The sequence below is a fragment of the Somniosus microcephalus genome, unplaced genomic scaffold, assembly GCF_052327205.1.
Source record: "Somniosus microcephalus isolate GS21.2 unplaced genomic scaffold, FLI_Smic_1.0 scaffold63, whole genome shotgun sequence".
In the NCBI taxonomy this organism is placed as follows: domain Eukaryota; kingdom Metazoa; phylum Chordata; class Chondrichthyes; order Squaliformes; family Somniosidae; genus Somniosus; species Somniosus microcephalus.
Window position 1 is genome coordinate 765145 of NW_028225250.1, and position 22497 is coordinate 787641.

The following is a 22497-nucleotide window of genomic DNA, read 5'->3' on the forward strand; positions in this document are numbered from 1 at the left end:
CAGAAGATTTTAGGTGAGACTCCTGCCTGGCTCGAACTTTTTTACGCACTTTGCATTATGGGTCTAGATGCCTCGCAAGCGCACCTACTTGGTCATGCTGCCCAGCAGTTTGCATGGCAAGTGCCTTCTTAGCGCAGTCGGCAGCGCGTTAGTCTCATAATCTGAAGATTCTGAGTTCGATCCTCAGAGAAGGCATTGATACTTGCAAAGCTTTTTTATCCCTCATCTCAGCTTTCCATTTTTGCTGCACATGACTATCGACAAGACTTGCTGCTACGGCACACCAAAGGATTTGATGTCCCTTGGCCCCTTTGTACCTCAGCGTGTGGAGACCCTTCGGAAGTACACGGGTTCACCGACAGCTGACACCACTGTTGTGTTTGAGCCATTGCCCCGAGCCAAAAGAGGCGTGGAGAATGCGGGCATCAAGCCCGCTACCTCTCACATGCAAAGCGAGCGCTCTACCATTTGAGCTAATTCCCCAGCTGCTTCTTGCAATTGCACCAAGTTTGCTTCTCAGTAGCTCCTTTGCACTCGCCTCTGAGCTGCTGCGCCACCAGCAGGGATCTCTTGCTTTGGGTTAGCCCGCTCCCTGATCTCTTTCAACGCTTTGCTCCAATCGGCGTTACCGAGCAACGGCAGGGCGGGAAATCAGACAAATGGGGAAAGAAGCCGAGAAAGAGCCCGATCCGGCGGAAGGGAAGCGAGGTGACCGGAAAGTAGCAGCCGCCACGAGCGTGAGGGAGCAGCCGAGAGCCCTGTCTGACTGATAGACGACTTCTTTTGCCTGAGGTTTTCCCTGAAAGAGAGTGCTGGGTGTTTTGGTGCGTTGCTGCTCAAAGGCACTTCCTGCTGGTGTGCAGATGCAACTGCTCAAGCAATGGAGGTGTCCTGTGCCTTCGCAGCAACATGTAAACTAGCGTCAAGTTAAGAGCACTGCCTTGAGCTAAAATATCCTTACTGCTCACTTACTGCACAAGAACGCCCGCTCCTTCAAGCCGGAGTCGAACCAGCGACCTAACGACGACTTTGCTTTGCTTTTTTTCCACTGCAGTCCTCCGCTCTACCACCTGAAAATCGAAGGGAAGCGGCAAAGGTGTCTCGCTTTGGTGATTGTCCGCCGTGCGCCTTTTGACGCTCCCGGCCTGGTGTACCTGCTGATGCCGCAGTGTTGTGGGACTGTGAGTTGCCAGCTGATCTGTACAGGCTGGGCCAGTGGCGCAATGGATAACGCGTCTGACTACGGATCAGAAGATTGTAGGTTCGACTCCTACCTGGCTCGAACTTTTTTACGCACTTTGCATTATGGCGCTAGATGCCTCGCAAGCGCACCTACTTGGTCATGCTGCCCAGCAGTTTGCATGGCAAGTGCCTTCTTAGCGCAGTAGGCAGCGCGTCAGTCTCATAATCTGAAGGTCCTGAGTTCGATCCTCAGAGAAGGCATTGATACTTGCAAAGCTTTTTTTATCCCTCATCTCAGCTTTCCATTTTTGCTGCACAAGACTATCGACAAGACTTGCTGCTACGGCACACTAAAGGATTTGATGTCCCTTGGCCCCTCTGTACCTCAGCGTGTGGAGACCCTTCGGAAGTACACGGGTTCACCGACAGCTGACACCACTGTTGTGTTTGAGCCATTGCCCCGAGCCAAAAGAGGCGTGGAGAATGCGGGCATCAAGCCCGCTACCTCTCACATGCAAAGCGAGCGCTCTACCATTTGAGCTAATTCCCCAGCTGCTTCTTGCAATTGCACCAAGTTTGCTTCTCAGTAGCTCCTTAGCACTCGCCTCTGAGCTGCTGCGCCACCAGCAGGGATCTCCTGCTTTGGGTTAGCCCGCTCCCTGATCTCTTTCAACGCTTTGCTCCAATCGGCGTTACCGAGCAACGGCAGGGCGGGAAATCAGAGAAATGGGGAAAGAAGCCGAGAAAGAGCCCGAGCCGGCGGAAGGGAAGCGAGGTGACCGGAAAGTAGCAGCCGCCACGATCGTGAGGGAGCAGCCGAGAGCCCTGTCTGACTGAGAGACGACTTCTTTTGCCTGAGGTTTTGCCTGAAAGAGAGTGCTGGGTGTTTTGGTGCGTTGCTGCTCAAAGGCACTTCCTGCTGGTGTGCAGATGCAACTGCTCAAGCAATGGAGGTGTCCTGTGCCTTAGCAGCAACATGTAAACTAGCGTCAAGTTAAGAGCACTGCCTTGAGCTAAAATATCCTTACTGCTCACTTACTGCACAAGAACGCCCGCTCCTTCAAGCCGGAGTCGAACCAGCGACCTAACGACGACTTTGCTTTGCTTTTTTTCCACTGCAGTCCTCCGCTCTACCACCTGAAAATCGAAGGGAAGCGGCAAAGGTGTCTCGCTTTGGTGATTGTCCGCCGTGCGCCTTTTGACGCTCCCGGCCTGGTGTACCTGCTGATGCCGCAGTGTTGTGGGACTGTGAGTTGCCAGCTGCTCTATACAGGCTGGGCCAGTGGCGCAATGGATAACGCGTCTGACTACGGATCAGAAGATTGTAGGTTCGACTCCTACCTGGCTCGAACTTTTTTACGCACTTTGCATTATGGCGCTAGATGCCTCGCAAGCGCACCTACTTGGTCATGCTGCCCAGCAGTTTGCATGGCAAGTGCCTTCGTAGCGCAGTAGGCAGCGCGTCAGTCTCATAATCTGAAGGTCCTGAGTTCGATCCTCAGAGAAGGCATTGATACTTGCAAAGCTTTTTTATCCCTCATCTCAGCTTTCCATTTTTGCTGCACAAGACTATCGGCAAGACTTGCTGCTACGGCACACTAAAGGATTTGATGTCCCTTGGCCCCTCTGTACCTCAGCGTGTGGAGACCCTTCGGAAGTACACGGGTTCACCGACAGCTGACACCACTGTTGTGTTTGAGCCATTGCCCCGAGCCAAAAGAGGCGTGGAGAATGCGGGCATCAAGCCCGCTACCTCTCACATGCAAAGCGAGCGCTCTACCATTTGAGCTAATTCCCCAGCTGCTTCTTGCAATTGCACCAAGTTTGCTTCTCAGTAGCTCCTTAGCACTCGCCTCTGAGCTGCTGCGCCACCAGCAGGGATCTCCTGCTTTGGGTTAGCCCGCTCCCTGATCTCTTTCAACGCTTTGCTCCAATCGGCGTTACCGAGCAACGGCAGGGCGGGAAATCAGAGAAATGGGGAAAGAAGCCGAGAAAGAGCCCGAGCTGGCGGAAGGGAAGCGAGGTGACCGGAAAGTAGCAGCCGCCACGAGCGTGAGGGAGCAGCCGAGAGCCCTGTCTGACTGATAGACGACTTCTTTTGCCTGAGGTTTTCCCTGAAAGAGAGTGCTGGGTGTTTTGGTGCGTTGCTGCTCAAAGGCACTTCCTGCTGGTGTGCAGATGCAACTGCTCAAGCAATGGAGGTGTCCTGTGCCTTAGCAGCAACATGTAAACTAGCGTCAAGTTAAGAGCACTGCCTTGAGCTAAAATATCCTTACTGCTCACTTACTGCACAAGAACGCCCGCTCCTTCAAGCCGGAGTCGAACCAGCGACCTAACGACGACTTTGCTTTGCTTTTTTTCCACTGCAGTCCTCCGCTCTACCACCTGAAAATCGAAGGGAAGCGGCAAAGGTGTCTCGCTTTGGTGATTGTCCGCCGTGCGCCTTTTGACGCTCCCGGCCTGGTGTACCTGCTGATGCCGCAGTGTTGTGGGACTGTGAGTTGCCAGCTGCTCTATACAGGCTGGGCCAGTGGCGCAATGGATAACGCGTCTGACTACGGATCAGAAGATTGTAGGTTCGACTCCTACCTGGCTCGAACTTTTTTACGCACTTTGCATTATGGCGCTAGATGCCTCGCAAGCGCACCTACTTGGTCATGCTGCCCAGCAGTTTGCATGGCAAGTGCCTTCGTAGCGCAGTAGGCAGCGCGTCAGTCTCATAATCTGAAGGTCCTGAGTTCGATCCTCAGAGAAGGCATTGATACTTGCAAAGCTTTTTTATCCCTCATCTCAGCTTTCCATTTTTGCTGCACAAGACTATCGGCAAGACTTGCTGCTACGGCACACTAAAGGATTTGATGTCCCTTGGCCCCTCTGTACCTCAGCGTGTGGAGACCCTTCGGAAGTACACGGGTTCACCGACAGCTGACAGCACTGTTGTGTTTGAGCCATTGCCCCGAGCCAAAAGAGGCGTGGAGAATGCGGGCATCAAGCCCGCTACCTCTCACATGCAAAGCGAGCGCTCTACCATTTGAGCTAATTCCCCAGCTGCTTCTTGCAATTGCACCAAGTTTGCTTCTCAGTAGCTCCTTAGCACTCGCCTCTGAGCTGCTGCGCCACCAGCAGGGATCTCCTGCTTTGGGTTAGCCCGCTCCCTGATCTCTTTCAACGCTTTGCTCCAATCGGCGTTACCGAGCAACGGCAGGGCGGGAAATCAGAGAAATGGGGAAAGAAGCCGAGAAAGAGCCCGAGCCAGCGGAAGGGAAGCGAGGTGACCGGAAAGTAGCAGCCGCCACGAGCGTGAGGGAGCAGCCGAGAGCCCTGTCTGACTGATAGACGACTTCTTTTGCCTGAGGTTTTCCCTGAAAGAGAGTGCTGGGTGTTTTGGTGCGTTGCTGCTCAAAGGCACTTCCTGCTGGTGTGCAGATGCAACTGCTCAAGCAATGGAGGTGTCCTGTGCCTTCGCAGCAACATGTAAACTAGCGTCAAGTTAAGAGCACTGCCTTGAGCTAAAATATCCTTACTGCTCACTTACTGCACAAGAACGCCCGCTCCTTCAAGCCGGAGTCGAACCAGCGACCTAACGACGACTTTGCTTTGCTTTTTTTCCACTGCAGTCCTCCGCTCTACCACCTGAAAATCGAAGGGAAGCGGCAAAGGTGTCTCGCTTTGGTGATTGTCCGCCGTGCGCCTTTTGACGCTCCCGGCCTGGTGTACCTGCTGATGCCGCAGTGTTGTGGGACTGTGAGTTGCCAGCTGATCTGTACAGGCTGGGCCAGTGGCGCAATGGATAACGCGTCTGACTACGGATCAGAAGATTGTAGGTTCGACTCCTACCTGGCTCGAACTTTTTTACGCACTTTGCATTATGGCGCTAGATGCCTCGCAAGCGCACCTACTTGGTCATGCTGCCCAGCAGTTTGCATGGCAAGTGCCTTCTTAGCGCAGTAGGCAGCGCGTCAGTCTCATAATCTGAAGGTCCTGAGTTCGATCCTCAGAGAAGGCATTGATACTTGCAAAGCTTTTTTTATCCCTCATCTCAGCTTTCCATTTTTGCTGCACAAGACTATCGACAAGACTTGCTGCTACGGCACACTAAAGGATTTGATGTCCCTTGGCCCCTTTGTACCTCAGCGTGTGGAGACCCTTCGGAAGTACACGGGTTCACCGACAGCTGACAGCACTGTTGTGTTTGAGCCATTGCCCCGAGCCAAAAGAGGCGTGGAGAATGCGGGCATCAAGCCCGCTACCTCTCACATGCAAAGCGAGCGCTCTACCATTTGAGCTAATTCCCCAGCTGCTTCTTGCAATTGCACCAAGTTTGCTTCTCAGTAGCTCCTTAGCACTCGCCTCTGAGCTGCTGCGCCACCAGCAGGGATCTCCTGCTTTGGGTTAGCCCGCTCCCTGATCTCTTTCAACGCTTTGCTCCAATCGGCGTTACCGAGCAACGGCAGGGCGGGAAATCAGAGAAATGGGGAAAGAAGCCGAGAAAGAGCCCGAGCCAGCGGAAGGGAAGCGAGGTGACCGGAAAGTAGCAGCCGCCACGAGCGTGAGGGAGCAGCCGAGAGCCCTGTCTGACTGATAGACGACTTCTTTTGCCTGAGGTTTTGCCTGAAAGAGAGTGCTGGGTGTTTTGGTGCGTTGCTGCTCAAAGGCACTTCCTGCTGGTGTGCAGATGCAACTGCTCAAGCAATGGAGGTGTCCTGTGCCTTAGCAGCAACATGTATACTAGCGTCAAGTTAAGAGCACTGCCTTGAGCTAAAAGCTCCTTACCGCTCACTTACTGCACAAGAACGCCCGCTCCTTCAAGCCGGAGTCGAACCAGCGACCTAACGACGACTTTGCTTTGCTTTTTTTCCACTGCAGTCCTCCGCTCTACCACCTGAAAATCGAAGGGAAGCGGCAAAGGTGTCTCGCTTTGGTGATTGTCCGCCGTGCGCCTTTTGACGCTCCCGGCCTGGTGTACCTGCTGATGCCGCAGTGTTGTGGGACTGTGAGTTGCCAGCTGCTCTGTACAGGCTGGGCCAGTGGCGCAATGGATAACGCGTCTGACTACGGATCAGAAGATTTTAGGTGAGACTCCTGCCTGGCTCGAACTTTTTTACGCACTTTGCATTATGGGTCTAGATGCCTCGCAAGCGCACCTACTTGGTCATGCTGCCCAGCAGTTTGCATGGCAAGTGCCTTCTTAGCGCAGTCGGCAGCGCGTTAGTCTCATAATCTGAAGATTCTGAGTTCGATCCTCAGAGAAGGCATTGATACTTGCAAAGCTTTTTTATCCCTCATCTCAGCTTTCCATTTTTGCTGCACATGACTATCGACAAGACTTGCTGCTACGGCACACCAAAGGATTTGATGTCCCTTGGCCCCTTTGTACCTCAGCGTGTGGAGACCCTTCGGAAGCACACGGGTTCACCGACAGCTGACACCACTGTTGTGTTTGAGCCATTGCCCCGAGCCAAAAGAGGCGTGGAGAATGCGGGCATCAAGCCCGCTACCTCTCACATGCAAAGCGAGCGCTCTACCATTTGAGCTAATTCCCCAGCTGCTTCTTGCAATTGCACCAAGTTTGCTTCTCAGTAGCTCCTTTGCACTCGCCTCTGAGCTGCTGCGCCACCAGCAGGGATCTCTTGCTTTGGGTTAGCCCGCTCCCTGATCTCTTTCAACGCTTTGCTCCAATCGGCGTTACCGAGCAACGGCAGGGCGGGAAATCAGACAAATGGGGAAAGAAGCCGAGAAAGAGCCCGATCCGGCGGAAGGGAAGCGAGGTGACCGGAAAGTAGCAGCCGCCACGAGCGTGAGGGAGCAGCCGAGAGCCCTGTCTGACTGATAGACGACTTCTTTTGCCTGAGGTTTTCCCTGAAAGAGAGTGCTGGGTGTTTTGGTGCGTTGCTGCTCAAAGGCACTTCCTGCTGGTGTGCAGATGCAACTGCTCAAGCAATGGAGGTGTCCTGTGCCTTCGCAGCAACATGTAAACTAGCGTCAAGTTAAGAGCACTGCCTTGAGCTAAAATATCCTTACTGCTCACTTACTGCACAAGAACGCCCGCTCCTTCAAGCCGGAGTCGAACCAGCGACCTAACGACGACTTTGCTTTGCTTTTTTTCCACTGCAGTCCTCCGCTCTACCACCTGAAAATCGAAGGGAAGCGGCAAAGGTGTCTCGCTTTGGTGATTGTCCGCCGTGCGCCTTTTGACGCTCCCGGCCTGGTGTACCTGCTGATGCCGCAGTGTTGTGGGACTGTGAGTTGCCAGCTGATCTGTACAGGCTGGGCCAGTGGCGCAATGGATAACGCGTCTGACTACGGATCAGAAGATTGTAGGTTCGACTCCTACCTGGCTCGAACTTTTTTACGCACTTTGCATTATGGCGCTAGATGCCTCGCAAGCGCACCTACTTGGTCATGCTGCCCAGCAGTTTGCATGGCAAGTGCCTTCTTAGCGCAGTAGGCAGCGCGTCAGTCTCATAATCTGAAGGTCCTGAGTTCGATCCTCAGAGAAGGCATTGATACTTGCAAAGCTTTTTTTATCCCTCATCTCAGCTTTCCATTTTTGCTGCACAAGACTATCGACAAGACTTGCTGCTACGGCACACTAAAGGATTTGATGTCCCTTGGCCCCTCTGTACCTCAGCGTGTGGAGACCCTTCGGAAGTACACGGGTTCACCGACAGCTGACACCACTGTTGTGTTTGAGCCATTGCCCCGAGCCAAAAGAGGCGTGGAGAATGCGGGCATCAAGCCCGCTACCTCTCACATGCAAAGCGAGCGCTCTACCATTTGAGCTAATTCCCCAGCTGCTTCTTGCAATTGCACCAAGTTTGCTTCTCAGTAGCTCCTTAGCACTCGCCTCTGAGCTGCTGCGCCACCAGCAGGGATCTCCTGCTTTGGGTTAGCCCGCTCCCTGATCTCTTTCAACGCTTTGCTCCAATCGGCGTTACCGAGCAACGGCAGGGCGGGAAATCAGAGAAATGGGGAAAGAAGCCGAGAAAGAGCCCGAGCCAGCGGAAGGGAAGCGAGGTGACCGGAAAGTAGCAGCCGCCACGAGCGTGAGGGAGCAGCCGAGAGCCCTGTCTGACTGATAGACGACTTCTTTTGCCTGAGGTTTTGCCTGAAAGAGAGTGCTGGGTGTTTTGGTGCGTTGCTGCTCAAAGGCACTTCCTGCTGGTGTGCAGATGCAACTGCTCAAGCAATGGAGGTGTCCTGTGCCTTAGCAGCAACATGTAAACTAGCGTCAAGTTAAGAGCACTGCCTTGAGCTAAAATATCCTTACTGCTCACTTACTGCACAAGAACGCCCGCTCCTTCAAGCCGGAGTCGAACCAGCGACCTAACGACGACTTTGCTTTGCTTTTTTTCCACTGCAGTCCTCCGCTCCACCACCTGAAAATCGAAGGGAAGCGGCAAAGGTGTCTCGCTTTGGTGATTGTCCGCCGTGCGCCTTTTGACGCTCCCGGCCTGGTGTACCTGCTGATGCCGCAGTGTTGTGGGACTGTGAGTTGCCAGCTGCTCTATACAGGCTGGGCCAGTGGCGCAATGGATAACGCGTCTGACTACGGATCAGAAGATTGTAGGTTCGACTCCCATCTGGCTCGAACTTTTTTACGCACTTTGCATTATGGCGCTAGATGCCTCGCAAGCGCACCTACTTGGTCATGCTGCCCAGCAGTTTGCATGGCAAGTGCCTTCTTAGCGCAGTAGGCAGCGCGTCAGTCTCATAATCTGAAGGTCCTGAGTTCAATCCTCAGAGAAGGCATTGATACTTGCAAAGCTTTTTTTATCCCTCATCTCAGCTTTCCATTTTTGCTGCACAAGACTATCGACAAGAGTTGCTGCTACGGCACACTAAAGGATTTGATGTCCCTTGGCCCCTCTGTACCTCAGCGTGTGGAGACCCTTCGGAAGTACACGGGTTCACCGACAGCTGACACCACTGTTGTGTTTGAGCCATTGCCCCGAGCCAAAAGAGGCGTGGAGAATGCGGGCATCAAGCCCGCTACCTCTCACATGCAAAGCGAGCGCTCTACCATTTGAGCTAATTCCCCAGCTGCTTCTTGCAATTGCACCAAGTTTGCTTCTCAGTAGCTCCTTAGCACTCGCCTCTGAGCTGCTGCGCCACCAGCAGGGATCTCCTGCTTTGGGTTAGCCCGCTCCCTGATCTCTTTCAACGCTTTGCTCCAATCGGCGTTACCGAGCAACGGCAGGGCGGGAAATCAGAGAAATGGGGAAAGAAGCCGAGAAAGAGCCCGAGCCGGTGGAAGGGAAGCGAGGTGACCGGAAAGTAGCAGCCGCCACGAGCGTGAGGGAGCAGCCGAGAGCCCTGTCTGACTGATAGACGACTTCTTTTGCCTGAGGTTTTGCCTGAAAGAGAGTGCTGGGTGTTTTGGTGCGTTGCTGCTCAAAGGCACTTCCTGCTGGTGTGCAGATGCAACTGCTCAAGCAATGGAGGTGTCCTGTGCCTTAGCAGCAACATGTATACTAGCGTCAAGTTAAGAGCACTGCCTTGAGCTAAAAGCTCCTTACCGCTCACTTACTGCACAAGAACGCCCGCTCCTTCAAGCCGGAGTCGAACCAGCGACCTAACGACGACTTTGCTTTGCTTTTTTTCCACTGCAGTCCTCCGCTCTACCACCTGAAAATCGAAGGGAAGCGGCAAAGGTGTCTCGCTTTGGTGATTGTCCGCCGTGCGCCTTTTGACGCTCCCGGCCTGGTGTACCTGCTGATGCCGCAGTGTTGTGGGACTGTGAGTTGCCAGCTGCTCTGTACAGGCTGGGCCAGTGGCGCAATGGATAACGCGTCTGACTACGGATCAGAAGATTTTAGGTGAGACTCCTACCTGGCTCGAACTTTTTTACGCACTTTGCATTATGGGTCTAGATGCCTCGCAAGCGCACCTACTTGGTCATGCTGCCCAGCAGTTTGCATGGCAAGTGCCTTCTTAGCGCAGTCGGCAGCGCGTTAGTCTCATAATCTGAAGATTCTGAGTTCGATCCTCAGAGAAGGCATTGATACTTGCAAAGCTTTTTTATCCCTCATCTCAGCTTTCCATTTTTGCTGCACAAGACTATCGACAAGACTTGCTGCTACGGCACACCAAAGGATTTGATGTCCCTTGGCCCCTTTGTACCTCAGCGTGTGGAGACCCTTCGGAAGTACACGGGTTCACCGACAGCTGACACCACTGTTGTGTTTGAGCCATTGCCCCGAGCCAAAAGAGGCGTGGAGAATGCGGGCATCAAGCCCGCTACCTCTCACATGCAAAGCGAGCGCTCTACCATTTGAGCTAATTCCCCAGCTGCTTCTTGCAATTGCACCAAGTTTGCTTCTCAGTAGCTCCTTAGCACTCGCCTCTGAGCTGCTGCGCCACCAGCAGGGATCTGCTGCTTTGGGTTAGCCCGCTCCCTGATCTCTTTCAACGCTTTGCTCCAATCGGCGTTACCGAGCAACGGCAGGGCGGGAAATCAGACAAATGGGGAAAGAAGCCGAGAAAGAGCCCGATCCGGCGGAAGGGAAGCGAGGTGACCGGAAAGTAGCAGCCGCCACGAGCGTGAGGGAGCAGCCGAGAGCCCTGTCTGACTGATAGACGACTTCTTTTGCCTGAGGTTTTGCCTGAAAGAGAGTGCTGGGTGTTTTGGTGCGTTGCTGCTCAAAGGCACTTCCTGCTGGTGTGCAGATGCAACTGCTCAAGCAGTGGAGGTGTCCTGTGCCTTAGCAGCAACATGTAAACTAGCGTCAAGTTAAGAGCACTGCCTTGAGCTAAAATATCCTTACTGCTCACTTACTGCACAAGAACGCCCGCTCCTTCAAGCCGGAGTCGAACCAGCGACCTAACGACGACTTTGCTTTGCTTTTTTTCCACTGCAGTCCTCCGCTCTACCACCTGAAAATCGAAGGGAAGCGGCAAAGGTGTCTCGCTTTGGTGATTGTCCGCCGTGCGCCTTTTGACGCTCCCGGCCTGGTGTACCTGCTGATGCCGCAGTGTTGTGGGACTGTGAGTTGCCAGCTGATCTGTACAGGCTGGGCCAGTGGCGCAATGGATAACGCATCTGACTACGGATCAGAAGATTGTAGGTTCGACTCCTACCTGGCTCAAACTTTTTTACGCAGTTTGCATTATGGCGCTAGATGCCTCGCAAGCGCACCTACTTGGTCATGCTGCCCAGCAGTTTGCATGGCAAGTGCCTTCTTAGCGCAGTAGGCGGCGCGTCAGTCTCATAATCTGAATGGTCCTGAGTTCGATCCTCAGAGAAGGCATTGATACTTGCAAAGCTTTTTTTATCCCTCATCTCAGCTTTCCATTTTTGCTGCACAAGACTATCGACAAGACTTGCTGCTACGGCACACTAAAGGATTTGATGTCCCTTGGCCCCTCTGTACCTCAGCGTGTGGAGACCCTTCGGAAGTACACGGGTTCACCGACAGCTGACACCACTGTTGTGTTTGAGCCATTGCCCCGAGCCAAAAGAGGCGTGGAGAATGCGGGCATCAAGCCCGCTACCTCTCACATGGAAAGCGAGCGCTCTACCATTTGAGCTAATTCCCCAGCTGCTTCTTGCAATTGCACCAAGTTTGCTTCTCAGTAGCTCCTTAGCACTCGCCTCTGAGCTGCTGCGCCACCAGCAGGGATCTCCTGCTTTGGGTTAGCCCGCTCCCTGATCTCTTTCAATGCTTTGCTCCAATCGGCGTTACCGAGCAACGGCAGGGCGGGAAATCAGAGAAATGGGGAAAGAAGCCGAGAAAGAGCCCGAGCCGGCGGAAGGGAAGCGAGGTGACCGGAAAGTAGCAGCCGCCACGAGCGTGAGGGTGTAGGGGGTTTCTCTTGCTCTTTCTGGTCTCCTGCCAGGCTTCGTGCAATAATTACCCTTGAGTGGTTCGACCCACTCCCCCCTACGGTTCTAGACCTTGGACTTAGGTGCAGAGAACAGTAGTGCAGAGAAAGAACTCAATAGACCAGGTTGAATAGCACGAAATGGATGCTTTTATTTTTAAACAGTTTGAAGCATTACAAAATACATGTAATAGGCACAGATTAAAGTTACTACAATCATGCACAAATTTATGAACTTGACTCTATGGAAATGGGGAACACACGGCACATCGAAAAAGGGGAAACACATTACGATTTCCCTTAACTCCCTCCCCTATACCTAAACTAAGTTTCGACCTGGGGAACTTGGGATCATGCTCACCACTCTCGAAATCGCAAGAAAGGGGGTTCGCAGCCTTTTTGGCACCGCTTTCCGTCGTCACGTGGATTTGGAAACTTCTGGCGCAGTCGATATTCTCTCCTCCCTCGAGGCGGTGGGGTAGACCCAGCCTCGATGAGCGCTCGTTAAGGTTGAGATCCACTGAGTCGATTTGGATTCATGGAGCAGACCCAGATGCAGGCTATGCACTTGGGAGAATCTTGTGGCCTAGATCGCCAGTCCTCCAGAGGGTTTCTTCTCCGTCGGCCTGGGTCGTCGATGATCTCCCGACCCCAGTACCCGGGCCACCCTCGTCGTCTTCTCGTCGTGGCCGAGCCTTGTTTGGCTGAACACCGACCACGTTGTCCTTTTACCGAAACCGTCCGTCTTTAAAAAAACGAAAACGTTTTCATCGATCTGCCGAAGTGGAAGAGGCGCCGATCCGGGCACCGTCCGCCCTTCGTTCGTTCCTCGTAGAAGAAAGTTCTTGAAGAAATGGAAGCCTGAAGTCGCCCAACAAGGAGCCGTGGCAGTGAAGAAGAAGTTGTTCAAGTAACCCGGAGTCCGAAGTAACTTAGATGGACTTTCAATCCATAGTTATACTCTTTTGGGACAGTCTTATCTCCCGCCAAATCATAGTCCTGTCTTTGTATTAATTTTGGCGGGCAGAAATCTCTGCAGGGGCGCTTTGTCTTGTAACGGAGCCGGTGATAACTTAAACTGGCCTTCCTGGCCGATAATGTCTTTCAATGTCTTTTGCATTGTCACCGTGGCTCGGTTCGCATATTGATCGGTCCGGACATTTTCCTTGATGGCTGCTAAACGGTTTTTCCTTTGTACGATAAATGGGTATAAGTGTTTTTACATTGTCCGCCCATATCTTGATGGGCCCCATCCTGTACTTATAATCCATTGAATATGTATGCTGTTGCTCTGAGTTTCGGTTCCCAGAGACTGGCTTTCGTGGGCTCACTGTCTTCAATCCACAAGCCTGTCTGGCTTGCAGTAACAGAAATAAAATGGTTCATAAACTGATCACGGGGCCTGGCGGCCATTTTGTATGCCCTTTTATCAAAGGTTTTTCTGTGCAAGCTTACTTTGGTCAATAAACAGTCTTAATTTTATCCAGTTTTCTTGCGTGATTTTTGCTGAAAATTGCGAATCTTACAGGCCCCCCTGTGATACTGATAGGTTGCTTAAAGTATCAATAATCCTTGATGAGCAAATTTTCCCTGATTCCCCACATCCAAACATTCCTGGCACTTAACTATCTATGCCCCTCACGACACATGCAGTTCCCATTTCCGGAGAAAATGAAAATTACCTCATGCACATTTGGAATCATAGACAGCAAACTTAAACTATAACATCTTCACCTGTCAGATGGGCAGGGGTTGATACCCTTTTGCGCCATCTGCATGCATCTTTTATTAATCCAAAAAACTTACTAACAACTAATAACATAACCATACTTATTTCCTTATAACCCAAAACAATCAAAAAATTTTTTTTAATTGGAGGGACGCTTAATCTTATACTAGCAGCTTAGAGTGGGGTATCTGCTTCCCCCATCTGCACATAGCGTTCTCTCCATTCTCCTGTGTTCTCGTGCCTCTGGAGGCGTTTGCCTCTTTTGCAATGCACGAAGAGCAAAAATATCACAATCAAAACCTGACATACTACTAGGATATGGGATGCTATTCTAATCCAGGCGGGGACCTCTATGTTGGTGAACAAGTCCCACCATGGTGGGATGGTTATGTCCAATATGTCTTTTCCTATCTCTAAAGTCTTCTGCTCCAGTGTATAGAAATGTTTCTGCGAAACTATAACGGCTTTTAGAACCTTGGTGAGGTGTTCGGGAAGAGGGGGAATGACATAACCAAAATGCGCGACAAATCGTTGTAAGTCTGTGAAATTCTCTTTGATAGTGATGTGTACAGTGGAGGGCGCAGGAATGGGAACAATTCGTTGTTGTGCCACTTGAACCTCGGCCCTGGGTTTGAAACAGAAACTGCTATCACCGACCGAACACCACTCGTGTTGTCCATATCGGTACTGAGGCGCTGCAGTGGTGACGCAGTATGTCCCACCCCCGATATATGCTACCTGTGGGGGCACATGGTCCTCTGCCATTGCCTCCATGGTGCAATTCACCGGCTTCGCGCTAGCGGTTCTGAACCCGCACTGTGGTTTCAAAAAGGCATTCAAGTGCTGGGGACACAGGATGATGTGTGCTCCCCGGCTCCGACATCCCGAGAGGTCGGTGCCTGTCATCGTACGCTCCCATCTGATGACGTAAGGCGGGACCACTGCGTAACGAATGTGTGCGCCCCCCTGAATGACTCCAATGTTCTCTACTCTGTATACCGGGGCGGGCTTTGCTGCGGGACCCAACACCGGCATTCTTACTACTATTCCCATAATAGTGTGATTCGAATGTCCGCAGTCCACTGGAACTGGGTATGCTTCTGCGGCTAGTCTGAGCTGGCACGGGCTTAATGCATTCTCAAAAGGGTGGAGCGCTTGCAAGTGCTTGTTGCTGATCCAGGACGGGACCAAACCCTGTTTTAAATCCTCAAGATTACTGCGGCCCTCGCCCAATAACCACGCCCCGTACAGCACACAGGCCTCGTTTTGCGCAGCTTGATCGGACGCATTCCGATCCTCCTTAATGAGTGCATTTACCGTTCTCGCGTGTTTCTCCAGCTCAGCAATTATGTCCTTAAAGTGTAGTGTCATGGCCTGGTCCTCATGCGACTCAGAACCCACGACCTTGTTTTCGTCTGTCAATATGTTCCTTAACTGGGCTTTTAAACCGTTGATCTGTGTCTGCAGTTCCACGTTATCTAGAGCGTTGACAACAGATGTCCCGGTATTAAAAGCAGTGAATATGTCATTTACAGTACCCCTTCTTTGCCTCCCGACTCGATCCAAAACTTCTGGCGGTGTGGTGTATAATTTGTCTCTGTCGATGTCGGCAAAGTCAAATTCGTAAAATTGTCTAAACATACTGGTTAACAGGACCTGGTATAATTGTTCCGTTTCTTTGGGACACCACTCCGGCAATCTTACCTCAGTGAGATTTAAAATCACTGAGGCCACCGCGTAGTGTACCCCTTGGTACAGCACCTGACCGGTGGGTACCAATACTAAACCGTTCCCGGGTCCCCTGGTGGTGGTTGGGCACCCTCCTTTCTGGGCTAGTGCTACCGGAAGCGTGGGCAGGGGCTTGCGTGGGCGGGTGATGAGTTCAGTGGCGTTCACCGGAATAGGGGAGTATGGGGCTCCGCACGCTCGAGTGCTAACATCCCATCTCATCCCCTTCCCTTCATCCTGCCACTGCCTCTGGAAGAAGATGGACACGCCCTTGGGGCAGACGCGTCTCGAACCCCACATACAGACATATATTCCCTCATCCGGTTCCCACCATTTGTCCCAACACACACGTAATTGTCCGTGAGTTCCCGTAATAGTCCGATGGGTATTATTACCCAGTCGCTCCCACTCGACCGTAGAGTTTCTCATGTCCTTTCCCAGCTTTCGTAGCCACCACCATCGCCTTGGTGGTACGTTCCCATTGCACACCAGACAAATCCTCTTTCCCACGGTGACGCTGACTCTGGGCGCTAGGATCCTCACTCGAGGGCACGTTAATGAAGTCTCTTGGTAGGCAAAACCAAAATTGCTGGAATATTCCGTAGAATTCGTTCCCAGCCAACCTGGCCATCTCCCTTGGTGGAAGTAGGTGGCGGTTTCCTCTACCTCTCGCTCCCCCGTCCCATCCGTTGCGATGGGGGCTGTGTCCCCGGAGCACCCGAAAATGATGACGTCCTTGGTGCGGCCTCGGTAGGCCCACCCGCACCCGATCGCCATGAACGCGACGACAATCCTTTCCATCGTATCCCAGGTTTCTGTAACCAACAAAATGATGTAGCCGGGCTCCCGATAGGTGCTGGCCTAAATTAAATGGACGCGCGGGTTCCTGGACCCCGCTCCCTAACAAACACACATACCGGGCAGACTTCAAAATTGTACTCTTAACACCATATACTTTACATTCCTTAAACTATGACCATAATTACCTATCTTAACTTATGTACAGCGCCGCCCTCCGTGGGGCGGCTTTCCGAATCCCTGTGAGGTCTGTCGTGTGCCACACCCTGCGGTGGGGCTGCATTGATCTTTGGCCTTGATCCCCCGCAGCCTGTCGCTGCTGAACGGGGATCATGTCTTCCTGGGGCTGCTTTAAACCGTGGTTGGGGAGGATGGGGAGAATCTGGCCAAAATTTTCTGGGCTGGGGCGCTCGAGCTGACCTACGAGGGGCTGCTTTGGGTTGGGCTCCCGGGGCCGATGGACCTGGGGTCGTGACTGTTACCGTCACGGCCTGTGGTTCCTCCACAGCTGCCGGCTCCAGCTCCCCTTCCTCAGGCTCCGCCCCCCCGGGGTCGGGATCTGTGGCTTCCGACTCCACCTCACCTGTCCCTACAGGTAACGAGTCTCCACCCCCACTCCCTACCTCCCCCAAGCTTGAGTCGAGGGCGGGACTGCCGTCCTCTGACTCTTCCTCCTCCGTGATTGGGTCTAAAGCGAGGTTGAGCTGTTCGGGCTCTCCCCTGCCTAAATCCCATTCAAAAGATGAGACCTCCCACTCCAATGGGATGGCCTCTCCCTTCACGCAGGCTACTGCTCCAGCCTGTGTGGTCTGTGACTCTGTTACAGGCTGAGGATCTTTGTTCTCAGACCTGGTCCCCTTTGGTGGCCCTGGTGTACCCGGTTTAAACAGTTTACACTGGTTGATGTGAAACCATTTGGTACGTCGGGGCGTCTGCACTGCATAAACCATGGGGCTGGCTTTGTCTACAATGCTGTATGGCCCCATGTACAGTGGTTCAAAACTCCCTACCCTGGCGTAGTTTCGGACCATGACCTGGTCCCCGACTACCCACTCTTGTTGTTTCCGAGGTTCCAACAACAGTTTATTTCCCTGGTGCTGTCTTCCCATGTTCCCAGCCGCCTGCCCATAAATCTGTCTCAGGCGCTCCAAGAGGGTTTGGGCGAATTTGTCCCGTTTCACCTCTCGGAGCTGGCCCTCAGTGAGCACCGGGGCTAGCACATGGGTGGGTGTTCGCATGATCCTTCCAGTCATTAACTCGTGCAGGGAATACCCCGTGCTTTTGGACTGGCTGGCTCGGATCCCCATGAGGACTAAAGGCAGGACCTCCGCCCATTTCTGGGGCGAGCCCATTGTCTCTTTCCTCAGCTTTTCCTTGAGGGTCCGATTCATACGCTCAACAATCCCGGATGACTGGGGATTGTATGCTACGTGCCACTTTCCCTCAATGCCCAAGAGCCTGAGGGCGTTCTGCATTACTTGACCGGTGAACTGACTCCCTTGGTCGGACTCTACAAAACGGGGGAGTCCCCACCGTGAGAACACTTCCCGAATCAAGATCTTAGCAGTACCCAGTGCCGTAGCTGTTCTGCACGGGAAGGCTTCTACCCATTTGGTGAACACATCTACCAGGACAAGGCAGTACTTATAGCCTCCCTGGGCGGCGGGCAGGGGCCCTATGTAGTCGACCTGAATCGACTGCCATGGTCCCTCTACCCTCCTGATGTGCCCCATGGGCACCTTCCTTTTGTGGGGGTCTGGGTTGTTAGCAGCACACACAAGACAGCTTGCGCAGAACTTGCGGACATCGTCCCGAAGTCCCGGCCACCATCCCGCCTGTTCCACCCGTTGCCAGGTGACCTCAGGTCCGGGGTGTCTCGCTCCTGGACCCTCGTGGGCCAATTGCAGGAATTCCCTTCGGTGCTGCTGCGGCACAACCCACTGCTCCTTTCGGAACAGCATACCTTCCTTGACTGTGAGGGCTGCCGTACTGTACGGACCTTCTACCTGTTTGCCCTCTGTGATGGCTTTTAGGACTGCTTTTAGGGCGGGATCCAGGGTTTGGACGGTCTTTAGGTCTGGGGGCGGTGTCACCCCTGTGTTCCCGGGAATTCCCTCCCTGCCTTGGATCGCCGCCACGGGTCCGGGTTCGTATGGGTCCCAGAGAATGCCGCTGCGGGCACCCTCCCTGGCTAGCGCATCCGCCTGCTGGTTGCCCTGACTGCGGGGTTCTGTAATGGAGTGAGCCTTCACCTTATGGATGAACACCTCTCCTTTCTCCCCCACAGCTGCTAGGATCTTCTCCAGCAAGGGCTTAACTGTTAAAGGCCGCCCGTCCGCGGAGGTGTACCCGCGTCGGGACCAGATGGCGAGGTACTCCGTACACGAATTGCACGTGAACATGCTGTCTGAGCAAATCGTGTATGGGGTTGGGAAAATCTCGGGGTGGGTAACCACGTACGCCACCGCGGACAGTTCAGCCTGCTGCGCGCTCATAGTGCTGGGGAGCTTAATTGCCAGGGCAATGTTTGCCGCAGGGTCATAAACTCCACACCCTGTGAGTCGCTTGCCGTCAGCTACAGTGCTAGAACCGTCTACGTAGATCTCGCGGCCCGTGGGATGTATCCCGGCCCGTAAACCTATGTTAACTTCCCATACCCCTTCTACGGAACATTGATGGGCTGTCCCGGGATATGCCATATTGGCTGCGAGCCTTGGCGCGCAGAGGCCTTTAACTTTGAGATCCATCTGGGAAAGGAGGAGGGTCCAGCGCGCAATCCGAGCGCTGCTTACGGTCCCATCCTTAATCCTCCCGTCCAGAAGCATCTTCGTGGGGGTGTGATGGGTGAGGAGCGTAATGGGAGAGGTCCCTGTGAAGATCACTGATCTGTTCACAGCCCAATGCGTGGCCAGGAGATGCCGTTCGCAATTGGAGAAACTCCTCTCCACATCCGTGAGCACCCTGGAGGAATAAACTACTGGTCTTAGCTTGCCGTGCCGCTCTTGGAGCAGTACTGCGCTCAGGCTGTCCCCACTAGCGGCTACCTCCAGAAAGAACTCCTCTCCCCCATCTATGGCCCCTAGGGCTGGCGCGGTCTGCAGATCTCTTTTCAACTTCTCGAATGCTGCCTGGCACCCCTCGTCCCAAGACCACTCGACTCCCTTGTGTAAGAGTCGAAGTAGCGGGGCCGCTGTGGCAGCATAGTCCTCGATGAAATCTCTGCAGTACCCGGTCAATCCCAAAAAGGACCTTACACCCGTTACTGTGTTGGGAATCGGCAGATCTTGTATAGATTCCCGTCTGGCCTTATCTATGGCTCTTTCCCCAGCGCGGATGGCCAGACCCAGGAATTTAACTTCCTGCTGGCCGATCTGGGCTTTCTTTGGGTTTACTTTGAAACCCTTCCTTTCTAACAGTTCTAACAATTCGGCTAACAGTGGGCCGTGCTGCTCCCTTGTATCTGTGAACAGGAGTAAGTCGTCCACATACTGCACTATCTGGTTGGGCTGGCTGAACTCTTTCAAACTCCCCGCCATACACTGATGGAAAATGCTGGGGCTGTTGTGAAAACCCTGTGGTAAGCAGTTCCAGGTGTACTGTTGCCCTTTGAAAGTAAAGGCAAACTTGTACTGGTCCTCCCGCCGCAGCGGAATGGACCAAAAACCGTTCGAGATGTCCAGCACCGTGAATGTGGTCGCCGATGCTGGAATACTCCCTATTAAGTCTGCAACTGCTGCTACCGTGGGCGCGCAGGCTGGGATATTACTATTGAGGACTCTATAGTCCACCGTGGCTCTCCACGAATTGTCCGGTTTCTTTACCGGCCATAATGGGGAGTTCACGTGGGTGGCTATCGTCCTCAATACGCCCTGCTGTACCAATGAAGATATTGCTGTCTCCATGTCGGGTTCTGCCTCCTTGGGGAAATTATACTGCTTTTGGGGTCGGATCATGGGGTCCCCGTCTACGCTGACTTCGAACCCAGTGACTCTCCCGCAGTCGTGCTTGTGGGTGGCGAACGCGGTCAGATTTTCTGACACACGCGCCTGCAAGTCCGTTGGGACGTTTGTTATCATGAGCTCGAGATCGTAACCTCCTGATGGCTTCATAGTGCACAGGGCCCCCTTTTCTTCCTTCCCCGGGATTACGACTACCTTACCTAAACCGCCCTCGGCTCCCCAGAGACAGTGATTTCTCAGGTCCACGAGGATCCCGTGTTCCACCAAGAAATCAGCCCCGAGGATGCCTTTCCCCCCCCCCTCTTTCCACTTCAATAGGATGCACGTCCATGTGGTGTGGAGCGCTCCCAACTGAATGGAGAGCGGGAGGGAGTGCGCGCCAGCCTGTGCTCTACCCGTGAAACCCGCTACTAAATATGGAGCCTGGGCGGACAGAGGTGAGGCAAAAGGTTTGTCCGTGTGGATCAAGGTACACGAAGCTTCCGTATCCAACAGGTAACTACCCCTTTGTTTCTCCACCTCCATCTCCACCACAGGTCTTCTCCAAGCGTCATAGCGGAGCGGACACAAGTAGATGGGCTGCGCGGGCGTCAGTCATTTAGGTGTTTCGGCTGGGGTCTCGGGGGCGATAGGGCTGTTAGCAACCGCTACCTTCCCCTGCCAGGTCATCAGAGACCGCATAGTCTCCAAGACTGACTCGATCGCAGCGGGGTCCACAACCGCACCACCCCCTTCATTCGGGGCAAAGGCTACGGTTGGGTTCTGGACTGGTGTTGGGGCAGCGGCCTGCACTTGTGGTTGTGCTGGTGTTGGGGAAACTCTCGGGCCGTTGGCGACTCGGGCTTGGGCTCGATCTTGGGCTGCGGCGAACTCTCTCTCCCTCTTATCCTTCCAAGGATTCCTACAGTCCTTGCGCCAATGACCCTCCTTCCCACACCCGTAACAACTGCTATTTGCTTGGGGATGGCGATTTCCCTCCTGACGCCATTCCTTTTTAGCAGAGGCTGCGGGTCTCACCTCATGCACCTTTCCTTTCACAACAGGCGTTTTCTTGCCCTTGTTGTTTCTATAACTGATCGTGAGCTGATCTAGTACTACTTCCTCCGTGGAGCGGGCGTTAGTGGGGTCAAACCATGCTTTGGCCTGTTCCTTCACTACTGGCAGGCAACCTGCTACCAGGCACCGAAGCCAGTGAGCCCTTTGTTCGCCATCCAGCCCGGCCCGGGCCGGCCCGCCCGGGCAGCTGCGCCGATACACTGGCCACAACCTGTCGGCGAAAACCCGTGGGGGTTCTCCCTCTAGCTGCACTGTCTTTTCTAAACGGAGGAACGGAGTTCCGTCCCCCTCTCCCATGATCTCCAGAATCTCATCCCGTAGCAACTCATAGTCCCTGTGCCCTCTCTTGCTCTCGTCAGGGAGACACTGGAGGAGCGAACTGTCCAGGGAGAACAGCAGCATTTTAGACTGTTCAACCCCGTCGCAGTCATTGACTGCTGCGGTCTGCTCCACGTCCCTGAAATGCACGGAGGGATCTCCTGACTCGGAGAGTTTTGGGATGTGACTTATCATCTCTCTTAGCTGTCGTGCGCTATGAGGCATTATGATCTGACTCTCAAGGGGTCCGTCATCGCCATTTTCTTCATTTGGACCGATCCTCCGGTGTCTCGTTGGACACATTGGCGCCGACCCCGACTCTACTGTCTGGGGTTGCTCTACCTCAGGGCTCTCTTCCTCTACCGTCTCCGTCTCCTGTCCCGGAGTCCAAGACTCCTCATAGGCAGGAGGCGCAGAAGGTTCGGGGGTTGGTACCCCAACTGCCTCTTGTGGAATCGGTCTTTTGGATTCCTTGGCTAGCAACAGCTGACTCGCTGGTGGATTTATGAGACACACCAACCCGTTTGCCTTCGCTAGGGCCTTTCTCAGGTCCTCTAGCTCCCGGCGGCAAGTGCTGTGGTCGGTGTTCTCAGATCTATCCTCCATGGCCATCTTATATGCTGCCCTGGCTCCCAGGAGCTTTTCCTCTTGGGCATCTACTTGTTTGGCTAGACGGGAACACCTCTCTCTCATTCTACCTTCACTGGCCTTGGCCTCAACGACCTGACATTTTAAATATTCTACCCGGGTTTCGTGGCAGCGAATTACAGAGCGGCGTTCCTGGTTCAGCGCGTCAAGCGATTCAATCAGTTTTTGACCTCCCGCAACCTTTTCCTCCACGCCTTTAAGCAAGCCGTTGATCTGGACTGTCTGTGCTGCAACTACCTGGTCCAAAAGCTGGAC

At 53.6% G+C, this 22497-nt stretch overlaps 6 non-coding genes across 6 annotated transcripts; all 6 read left to right on the forward strand.

Moving 5' to 3' along the window:
• Positions 1-1209: 1209 nt before the first annotated feature.
• Positions 1210-1282, forward strand: trnar-acg (transfer RNA arginine (anticodon ACG)). The gene has a single exon. It is a non-coding gene; the product is annotated as a tRNA-Arg (tRNA).
• Positions 1283-2458: 1176 nt separating this feature from the next.
• On the forward strand, positions 2459-2531 carry trnar-acg (transfer RNA arginine (anticodon ACG)). The gene has a single exon. It is a non-coding gene; the product is annotated as a tRNA-Arg (tRNA).
• A 1175-nt stretch (positions 2532-3706) lies between these two features.
• trnar-acg (transfer RNA arginine (anticodon ACG)) lies at positions 3707-3779 on the forward strand. The gene has a single exon. It is a non-coding gene; the product is annotated as a tRNA-Arg (tRNA).
• Positions 3780-4954: 1175 nt separating this feature from the next.
• trnar-acg (transfer RNA arginine (anticodon ACG)) lies at positions 4955-5027 on the forward strand. Its single transcript has one exon. It is a non-coding gene; the product is annotated as a tRNA-Arg (tRNA).
• A 2424-nt stretch (positions 5028-7451) lies between these two features.
• trnar-acg (transfer RNA arginine (anticodon ACG)) lies at positions 7452-7524 on the forward strand. Its single transcript has one exon. It is a non-coding gene; the product is annotated as a tRNA-Arg (tRNA).
• A 3673-nt stretch (positions 7525-11197) lies between these two features.
• On the forward strand, positions 11198-11270 carry trnar-acg (transfer RNA arginine (anticodon ACG)). The gene has a single exon. It is a non-coding gene; the product is annotated as a tRNA-Arg (tRNA).
• The last annotated feature ends 11227 nt before the right edge of the window (positions 11271-22497 follow it).